Here is a 10,448-nt window from a genome sequence, read left to right as displayed (position 1 = left end):
GGAAAGGCTCTCAGCTTTTCCCCATTGAGGATGATATTCGCTGTGGGTTTTTCATAGATGGATTTTATGAAATTGAGGAATGTTCCCTCTATCCCTATACTCTGAAGAGTTTTAATCAGGAAAGGATGCCGTATTTTGTCAAATCCTTTTTCTGCATCAATTGAGAGGATCATATGGTTCTTCTCTCTCCTCTTATTAATGTGTTCTATCACATTGATTGATTTGCAAATGTTGAACCACCCTTGCATCCCAGGGATAAATCCCACTTGGTCGTGGTGGATGATCCTTTTAATGTATTATTGTTGGATCCTAATATTAGCTAGGATTTTGTTGAGAATTTTGGAATCCATATTCATCAGGGATATCGGTCTGAAATTCTCCTTTTTGATGGGGTCTTTGCCTGGTTTGGGGATTAAGGTAATGCTGGCCTCATAGAATGAGTCTGCACAGCAAAGGAAACAGTCAGCAAAACAAAGAGGCAACCCACAGAATGGGAGAACATATTTGCAAATGACACTACAGACAAAGGGCTGATATCCAAGATCTATAAAGAACTTCTCAAACTCAACACCCAAAAAACAAATAATCAAGTTAAAAAATGGGCAGAAGACATGAACAGACACTTCTCAAAAGAAGACATACAGACACATGAAAAAATGTTCATCATCATTAGCCATCAGGGATATTAAAATCAAAACCACATTGAGATACCACCTTAACCAGGTAGAATGGCAAAAATTGACAAGGCAAGAAACAACAAATGTTGGAGAGGTTGTGGAGAAAGGGGAAACCTCTTACACTGTTGGTGGGAATGCAAGTTGGCACAGCCACTTTGGAAAACAGTGTGGAGGTGCCTCAAAAAATTAAAAATAGAGCTACCCTATGACTCAGCAATTGCACTTCTGGGGATTTACCCCAAAGACACAGATGTAGTGAAAAGAAGGGCCATATGCACCCCAATGTTCATAGCAGCAATGTCCGCAATAACCAAACTGTGGAAAGAACCAAGATGCCCTTCAACAGACAAATGGATAAAGAAGATGGGTCCATATATACAGTGGAATATTACTCAGCCATCAGAAAGGATGAATACCCAACTTTTACATCAACATGGATGGGACTGGAGGAGATTATGCTAAGTGAAATAAGTCAAGTAGAGAAAGTCAATTATGATATGCTTTCACTTATTTGTGGAACATAAGGAATAGCATGGAGGACATTAGGAGAAGGAAAGGAAACATGAAGGGGGGAAATCAGAGGGAGAGATGAACCATGAGAGACTATGGACTCTGAGAAACAAACTGAGGGTTTTGGGGGGGATGGGTTAGCCCGGTGATGCGTATTAAGGAGGGCACATATTGCATGGAGCACTGGGTGTTATATGAAAACAATGAATCATAGAACACTACATCAAAAACTAATGATGTACTGTATGGTGACTAATATAATAAAATAAAATAAAATTTAAAAAATAATAAATTATTATTACAAACAAAGTTAAAGTTCCCTGTTTTTCCCTTTTCATGCTCAAATCCCAACCTCCTCGGAGGCAACTACTCTCTTGAATTTGGAGTGTCACCAATCCATATTTTGCCTACTTTTATTACATACCACTGGATTCATAAGTAACATGAAGTATTGTGTTGCGGATTTTAAATTTTTACCTGTATGACAGTATGACAGTGCTGCAGTGAACTTTGAACGTACTTCCTTGTTCATGTTCAGGTGTAAAAATTCCTTAACCACATCTATTTCTTCAATAAAAGCAATCTGTTCTTCAAAAGGAAAAAAAAATAGGTAAGTTCTCTTATTCTTTTCAAAAAGAAAATATAAATGACAAAAGCTCTAAGAATATCTTTTCTCCCCTTTGTATGAACTAGAGGGTGCTAGTGCATTATAATGAAGATGGTCATTGCAACTACATTTCATGAAAAAGCTCCTATCCAAATGTCAACTTTATTCAGTTGGAAATGATTTTTTAGAAAACTCCCTGTGCCCTTTTTTTTCCCCAAAAAAGCAAGCACAGCCTAATCATTTTCCATACAATTCCTTTGGCAAATACAGATTTGCATAACCGTTACATTAAAAATATTGAAATTTCTGTGATCTGTGCTTAAGTCTACAATATCACTGCATTGTTCAATATGTAAATCTAGTATGTATCTGAGCATTTATATTACATCCATTTCTATAGCAACAGGGTAGATTTAATAAACTGTACATATATTTCACAGTAATATTTAATTGTACAAAAAATTACTACATTTCTATCATCTACAGAAGGTACACTGCAGTGTCCTCCAACCACAGCCTTCCTTTTTTAAAATTCAAAAATAAAAGTGTGGGGTGCCTGGGTGGCTCAGTCCTTAAGCGTCTGCCTTGGCTCGGGTCATGATCCCAGGGTCCTGGGATCGAGGCCCCATCAGGCTCCCTGCTCAGCAGGGGGCCTGCTTCTCCCTCTCCCACTCTCCCTGCTTGTGTTCCCTCTCTCGCTGTGTTTCTGTCAAGTAAATAAATAAAATCTTTAAAAAAATAAAAATAAAAATAAAAGTGCATGTAAGATAAAAGTCAAAGTGTGTCAAGGGGCAAACGGTAAAATAAGTCTCCTTCCTACTCTAGACTTTAAGTTCCCCAGAATCTTTGTCTCAATTTATAATAGAGTAGCTGTTTATATGATACTTTATGATATTCAACAATAGGACTTAAGTAACAGTTATGAGAAAAAATAGTCTGACAGTTGAATGAATCTGAAAATAGACCTGACACAAATGATTGCTATGCAAGGCAGCCTTACAGATGACTTCAAGGAATGGTAGGTGTTTACAAATATTTCTTGATCCCCACGTGGACCAGTTCCAGAGTAGCTTCTTATTACCAGCAGTCTGGCACCTGTTTTGGAGCACAGTATCTAGTGAAGCGTTCCTCCCCCCTATACTGGCACATACTTCAGGGGGAACACTCTTCCCCCTGAACCTCCACACAGATCATTTACTACTTTTTACTCTGCCAACTTCTCATCAGTGAATTTTCTTTCAGTGTCTACCAAACACTGTCAGGTGACCCCATACCAGAGACACCATAACTCCCTTCAAATGTATTCTATTCTCAAAAAATGAATAAACGTTGGTACTGTTTGGTCCATGGAATGCTTTATTATTCTTAGGAAACTTTGAAATAGTGTCAATAAATATTTTTTGGTTTTCCCCCATTTTAATTCACTTCTTTAGTTTTATGCATTTAAGTTTAATTAGTTTAATGTAATTTAATTTTAATTAAGTAAATACATAAGTTGGTACTCCCATTCTGATATGTTCCATTTTCTATTTCTACATCAACAGACTGCATTTATTTTTTAAAAATGGGTGGGGGGAGAAGGCAGATAAAATCAACATTATGGTAAAGAAATTCCATAGCATTTGGTTTATTTTCATAACTGTTAATTGGATAGAAACAGTCATGCAAGGACCTGATGATCAACCAACATTCCCAAGCATGGTCCCAAGAAAGAATTACCATGGACTTCTGCCATAGTCAGACATGGCATTTTTATTAAAAAATGAATTCACAAAGAAAACAGCATTTCATAATCATGCATGGATTGCCTTGGGTGATGTTATCCATTACTACATACCACAAATAAAAATAAATGAATTATAAAGCAAAACCAATGTTTAATTGCCCTTTTGTGGTTTTGCCCCATACATTTCCAAAGACAGAAATTTTTCCCTCCTACGAAGTCAGTGGAAAGAAAAAAAACTCTTTCTGAAAATTATTAATTGAATCCAGCAGAAATATTAACATGTAGATAGTATTATTTCTTTAGTAAAATTAATCATATAGGCAAAATCTGTATAATGGTTTTTATCCACAAAAGAACTCATGGTATGATATGTAGCATGAAACTAGAAAATATTCACACTTAAATCTCTTTAATAAATCTTTGAGCAACCATTTGATTTTTAGCTGTAATGTGTCTATAAAACTGTATTTCTCCTTTCAATTACCCATTGTCATTTCAGTTACTTTCTGTACTCATTCACTTAGAGATTGAAAAGACATTATCTGAGGGCAAAGGAAATAATTTCAAGTTCCTGAATTCAACTCATGTGCCTTCATTTCTCTCCTCTTCCTCTCCCCGCTCCCACCTCCCACCCCAGCCCCTCTGCCCCATCCAAGGGGTGGGCTGGCATGAAACCCAGAAAAGGACTATCTGAGCCTCTCTCTTGCAGTAGTTTAGGTGGCAGTGTGGAGAGAATGGGTCAGTTGGCATCAGGAGAAGAAAATAGAAGAAATTCAGAGAAGGGGCCATGAAAGCCCATGAATAAGTTGAAGTTAGGACAAGGTGAAAACCCAAATAGAGGACCAGATAGTAGGTGGCAGCAACAAGAGCAGTAGGAGCAAACACAGCTGGGCCACACGGCGAACAAGAGTCACCATGTTTCCTGCTAGTGAGGGGACCAGAGCCAGTTTCATGGACATGTGACCATGAACACAGCCCAGTACTTGATTTAATGTTCTGCTGTCTCGGTCTTGAAATTTTCATTAATTTTATCTTTGACATAGCCACAATAAGCATGTCTGCCACTCCTTACAGCCCCATTTATATATAATGTTCACAGCGTCCCAGGAGCACAGAATCCTATGGATCTGTGATGCCCAAGAGTGCAGAGGCTCAGAGCAAGTACAAGGTAGGGCTATATGTTTAAGGCTGAGTAAGCAGGGCACTCACACCCCCAAAGGGCCACACTTTGCGTCAGAACCAGAACTGTTTTGAAAGCACAAACAATGCAATGTGTGGGGTTTTTAAAAAGATTTTATTTATTTATTTATTTATTTATTTATTTATTTATTTATTTATTTATTTATTTAAGAGGGGCAGGGAGGAGCAGAGGGAGAGGGACAAGCAGACTCCATGCTTGTTAAATAAAAAATTTAAAAAATCATGACAAGTTGAGAGAGAGACGGCAAAAGAAAGGAAAAGCTTTATACCTTAGGACCCATAATGGCAGTTTTTACCTGCTTTTTGATCTAAAGACTCCACATTTTCAGTTTGCACCTGCAAATTATGTAGCCAGCCAAGGAGAGGGCTGTACAATTACACGGATCCAGGAGCCACCTGTATCCTGAATGGCCTGCATGTCCAGTCCCCACCAGGGCTGACTGATACCTTGTTCTTCTGTGAGGTTTTGGAACTTGATTTTTCTGGGTCTCCATGTGTCCTAGCTGTGTTTCTGAGATCCCTGTTTCCTTATTTGGGCAAGAAGACTTAAAATAGACTTCCTTAATCTGAGACAACCAGAGTTCTCTATTCTTTTTTTTTTTTTTTTTTTGCCTAAGATATATTTTTTTAAGATTTTATTTTTTTATTTGTCAGAGAGAGAGAGCACAAGCAGGGGGAACAACAGGCAGAGGGAGAAGCAGGCTCCCAGATGAGCAAGGAGCCCAATGTGGGACTTGATACCAGGGTCCTGGGATCATGACCTGACCCGAAGGCAGACACTTAACTGACTGAGCCACCCAGGCATCCCCAGAGTTCTCTATTCTTTACAATTAAAAGCATCTAACAGAAAAAGCACAAAATATGGTATGAATTTTAGTTAGTAAATCATACAGAAATATTTTCATTCACAAAGTAAGTGATGCTAACTTAAACATGCTGCATTGGAAAAAATAGATTTTTGTTTAAAATAAAAATAATTTAGCTTGAAAAGTCTGTATGAAAAGCTGTGCAAGTGAAATATTGCTAAACAAAAATCCTCTAAAAAATCAGCAAAATGAATGAGGACTCTGGTCCTTTCATCAGACTTGTGCCCTGAGGGACTCCAACCTTTATGTGTGTTTTAAGGAAGACATATCAGGTGTTACATGATCACTGTGGCTTTGGTCGTAAACAGGGGGTGGCCATCAGTGCAAGCTGAATCAGTGAGGACATGTGCCTCAGCATGACCAATAAGTAGAAGGAGAACAAATGTGTGGGATATGATCGAGGAGGCCAGCAATGTGTTGTGGAAACCAGCAAGCAAACCAGAAAGCTTGAGAAATATTGCAAAACGTACAATATGATAGAGACCATGAGCCACTATCAGAAAATTTGTTTTACCTTTAAAATTTATCCTTTTGGGATTTCCTCCCCTTGAAGAGGGCAGAAAGGTACTTACTGAAAAATTTAAACATTTTAGTAAAGTTATAGTTGTGGATGATGTACAAAAACTGAATAGCTGGAGAAGATGTCTTAAATTTATTTATTTTTTATTTTTTTAAAGATTTTATTTATTTATTTGAGAGAGAGAGAGAAAGATCACAAGCAGGGGGAGCGGAAGAGGGAGCAGCAGACTCCCGGCTGAGCAGGGAGCCTGATGCAGAACTCGAACCCAGGACCCTGCGATCATGACCTGAGCCAAAGGCAGACGCCCAACCCACTGAGCCACCCAGGTGCCCCCTTAAATTTACTTTTAAGTGTATATTTAGGATTGACGTGACACTATGCCTCCCTGTCCTGCAGAGACACCCCAACCAAACTGCCCAAGAAACTCAGGCTGCTCACTGGCAGATGTGGTCGAGAAGGCAAAGGGCTACAAAGAAGAAACACAGACTTAGACTGGAGCGAGAAAAAATATACATGGTTTGAGTGATAGAGTGGTTCCAAACCTTAACAATCCTTTAGAAATTAAACAGGTGGCAGCTTTCAGCTTCTCTTAGTTTGTTCAGGGTGCTTTGCTTAAATAGCAGGGGTCTGTGCTTAAAACATGTAGCTTTCTGCTCACAGCCAATCACATAGGTGCTGATCTTTTACACAGAGAAGTAACTGTTTTTGTTAGAGGTTATAATGTGCTGAAAATAGCAACAGCGAGGGTTTAGATAACATCACAAGGAACAAATCTGGAAGAAAGTTAGAGGTGTTCCGGTTATTTAGGCTAATTATGAAAGTCAGTACTTTTGGACATGCATTCCCATAAACCATCTCCTGGAGGTGCTGCTGTCTAGGAGGAACACAGGGCTGAGCAGAATGTCCAGAGTTTTGTTTATAGCAGAAAAGGATAAGAAGAAAGATGTTATATCATTCAGACCTTTAAAATTGGCCATTAACTTGAAAAACTGTATGTGATTGTAACGTTTTCTTCTTTGGTGTGCAAACTGCTTACCTAGTTGATTTTAATTTCCTATTTAGTTACTCGGTAGGAGGATGGCCTATCAGTTATGTAACTAAGTAGGTGGGAGGAGAAGCAGTGATTGAAGTCATGCTGTGAATACAGTACATGACTATCTGTAAAAAATCCTAGAGCAGTGGTTCTCAAAGTGGGGTCCCCAGACAAGCGGTATCAGCACTCCCCTGGAAACCTGTTAGACCTGCAGACTCAGAGGCCCCACCAGACACCTACTGAATCAGAAGCTCTCAAGGTGGGGCCCAGCACTCTGCTGCATTTTTGACAAACCCTCCAGGTGAGTCTGATGCATAAAAAAGCTGGAGAACTTCCATGCCAGAGAGCAGTGTGAGCTGAGTCTGGTTGCTTCATTGAGATCTCCCCACACAGGAGCCACCGCAGCCTCAGGTGTTTCCGTGCTCCGGACCCCCAACCATGGGCACTCCTTGTCTGTGTCAAGGTACTTACAGGCTTTATTCAGTTGCTCTGCTGCTGAGGTATAGAAAATTTAAGTATCAAACCTTTAATCTTAGCAGATCATCTGCTTTTACACTCAAGTGAACTAAAATAAAGAAAATTATTCAAATAATTTACATATTCAAGAGAGGAGCTTTGGAAGGACGCAGCACTAAATAAATCAGATTGTATGTAAGAAAGCATTGAAGAGCCGTCTATTTATTTAAAACAAAGTTCTTTTTGGAATGCCATAATGCTTATTATAAGCAATTAGCCAAATTGGATTAAACTGCATGAACTTTCACATTGGTCTTGACATTAGTGTCTGGAAAGGTGAATTTTAGCTCATAATGATGGCAATTTTTATAAATATTAGATTGCTACCTCACCTTGCTTAATCTCTTTGTCAGATACTGGAATCATTCAAAATTAATGTTCAAAGGGTCAGAGCTGGGCCCTAGGAAGAGCACATTCAGAAGCTCCTACCATCAGTACTAACTAGATCGGTGCAAGAGGCAACTTGACCCTGAGCCCTGTGCTATGCAGGGTTGTGCTTAGGCTCCCCTCCAGACTCAGGGCCTTCTTGGTGCCTGAGTCCTGGAATTACCTGCCCAACAGCCCTGAACTCACATCCAAGGCTGGGACAGGTCTCCTTCTTTGGGCTGCCTTCCTGGGGTCGGCCACAGCTCTAGTGGGTATACCCCTAGAGCCAAGGAGTGCCTCTGGGTCCCCTTTGCTGGGAAGAGGGCTCAAGCTTGATGTGTGGACTGTGGGGGTAGTCCACAATCATTGTGTAAGGAGAGAGCTGGGGGGTGGGAAGAAAACGGGCAGCCCTTTGATTAGGGGCCAATTCTCCCTGCTCTACGATGAGAAACTTGGAGAAATTCAATAATTCTAATATTAAAAACTGACCTCCTAAGGCGCTATAAAGACAGAGTATATACTTTGTTCAATAGCTTACTAGCTTGATTTATAATTCTAAATATTTAGATAAATAGTGTGTGGACTTCCATTAGCATTGTTGCTCCATACCCCTCAAATGTTAAAGGTGGGCTAGTCACCCACAGTGACTTGTGTCCACCCCATTATATGAAATTTGAATCTTCAATTAATATTACTGAGTTCTCTGAGTGCCATCTATGAACAATGGTTAATAGCAAACAGCATGGGAGGTTTATAGGTGAACTTGGAGAGCGGTCCTGGGGTAATAAGGAGGCATTCCAGCTCTTCTGCTCACAGTGAAAACCTGCTTTAAGTAAGACAAAGGGGGCAAACGACGGATAGGCGGGAAGAGAGGCCTTTAAAATGTACCAGAGGGATGCCTGGGTGGCTCAGTCGGTTAAGCGTCTGCCTTCAGCTAAGGTCATGATCCTGGGGTCCTGGGATTGAGCCCCACGTTGGGCTCCCTGCTCAGCGGGGAGCCTGCTTCTCCCTCTGCCTCTGCTGCTACCCCTGCTTGTGCTTGCTCTCTCACACAAATAAATAAAATCTTCAAAAAATAAAAATAAAAAATAAAATGTACCAGAAAAGCACTTCAAGGAATATAACACGGAGTTGGGCTGCTGGAATATAAGATCAGCCAGTGGCTTGGCATGGAGTGTCTAGATACGAAAGGGGATAACATCACGATTAAGAGTTCAGGCTCAAAAAACACGCATATTTCAATCTTGGACCTGATAGTTATTAGCTATGTGATTTGAGGGGAAAATGTATTAACTTCCTCTGTGCTATAGTTTCTCCACGTGTAAAATGGGAATAATAATAGTGCCTACCTCTTAGAGTGGTTGTGAGAATGAAATGCAATGGAACAGGTATAGTGTAGAGTGCCTGGCACATTGTAAGCATGCAGTCAATGACAGCTGCAACTCCTTCTCCTCCTCCTTCTTCTTCTGCTCTTCTTTTTCTTCTTCTTTTCTCCTTCTCCTTCTTCATATTATTATTGTTATTATTACTCCCTAAGGAAATATTTGCCCATAGGGTTCATAGGCAAACTTTCGAGTAAAAAGCAAACTCTTCAAAATGGATACATTCTTAGAAACAAACTCTTCAAAATGGATACATTCCTAGAAACATATAAATTACCAAAACTGGAAGGCATCCAAGTCAGCAAAGGAGTCAAACTCTCACTCTTCGCAGAAGACATGATACTGTACATAGAAAACCCAAAAGACTCTACCCCCAAATTGCTAGAACTGATACAGGAATTCAGCAAAGTGACAGGATATAAAATTAATGCAGAGAAGTCAGTTGCATTTCTATACACTAACAATGAGACAGAAGAAAGAGAAATCAAGGAATCAATCCCATTTACAATTGCACAAAAACCCAGAAGATACCTAGGAATAAACCTAACCAAAGAGGCAAAGGATCTGTACTCAGAAAACTATAGAACGCTTATGAAAGAAATTGAAGAGGACATAAAAAATGGAAAAACGTTCCATGCTCATGGATTGGAAGAACAAATACTGTTAAAATGTCTATATTGCCCAAAGCAATCTACACATTCAGTGCAATCCCTATCAAAATACCACCAGCATTTTTCATAGAGCTGGAACAAACAATCCTAAAATTTGTATGGAACCAGAAAAGATCCCAAATAGCCAAGGAATGTTGAAAGAGAAAACCAAAGCTGGAAGCATCACATTTCCAGGCTTCAAGCTACAGTATTACAAAACTGTAATCGAGACAGTAATGATGTGACACAAAAACATACACATAGATCAATGGAACAGAATAGAGAACCCAGAAAGGACTCTCAACTCTATGGTCAACTAATCTTCGACAAAGCAGGAAAGAATGCCCAATGGAAAAAAGACAGTCTCTTCAACAAATGGTGTTGGGAAAATTGGA

The 10,448-nt window shown here is 39.6% G+C and overlaps 1 long non-coding RNA gene across 8 annotated transcripts in view; it reads right to left on the bottom strand.

Annotated features, from left to right (window-relative positions):
- The window catches only part of LOC145720524 (uncharacterized), a 91,931-nt gene that overhangs the window by 27,661 nt on the left and 53,822 nt on the right, over positions 1–10,448 (bottom strand). For 7 of the 8 annotated variants that reach the window (XR_014143552.1, XR_014143554.1, XR_014143553.1 and 4 more), the window contains exon 4: positions 1,665–1,775. This is a non-coding gene — a long non-coding RNA (uncharacterized LOC145720524). The remainder of the gene's footprint in view (positions 1–1,664; positions 1,776–10,448) is intronic. The other variant, XR_014143555.1, reaches the window with a different exon arrangement.

This window comes from Leptonychotes weddellii, chromosome 3, assembly GCF_054177405.1.
Source record: "Leptonychotes weddellii isolate Sample4059 chromosome 3, ASM5417740v2, whole genome shotgun sequence".
Taxonomy (NCBI): Eukaryota; Metazoa; Chordata; class Mammalia; order Carnivora; family Phocidae; genus Leptonychotes; species Leptonychotes weddellii.
The sequence above is the reverse complement of the archived record's forward strand: the minus strand, read 5'-3'. Positions and strand labels throughout refer to the sequence as shown.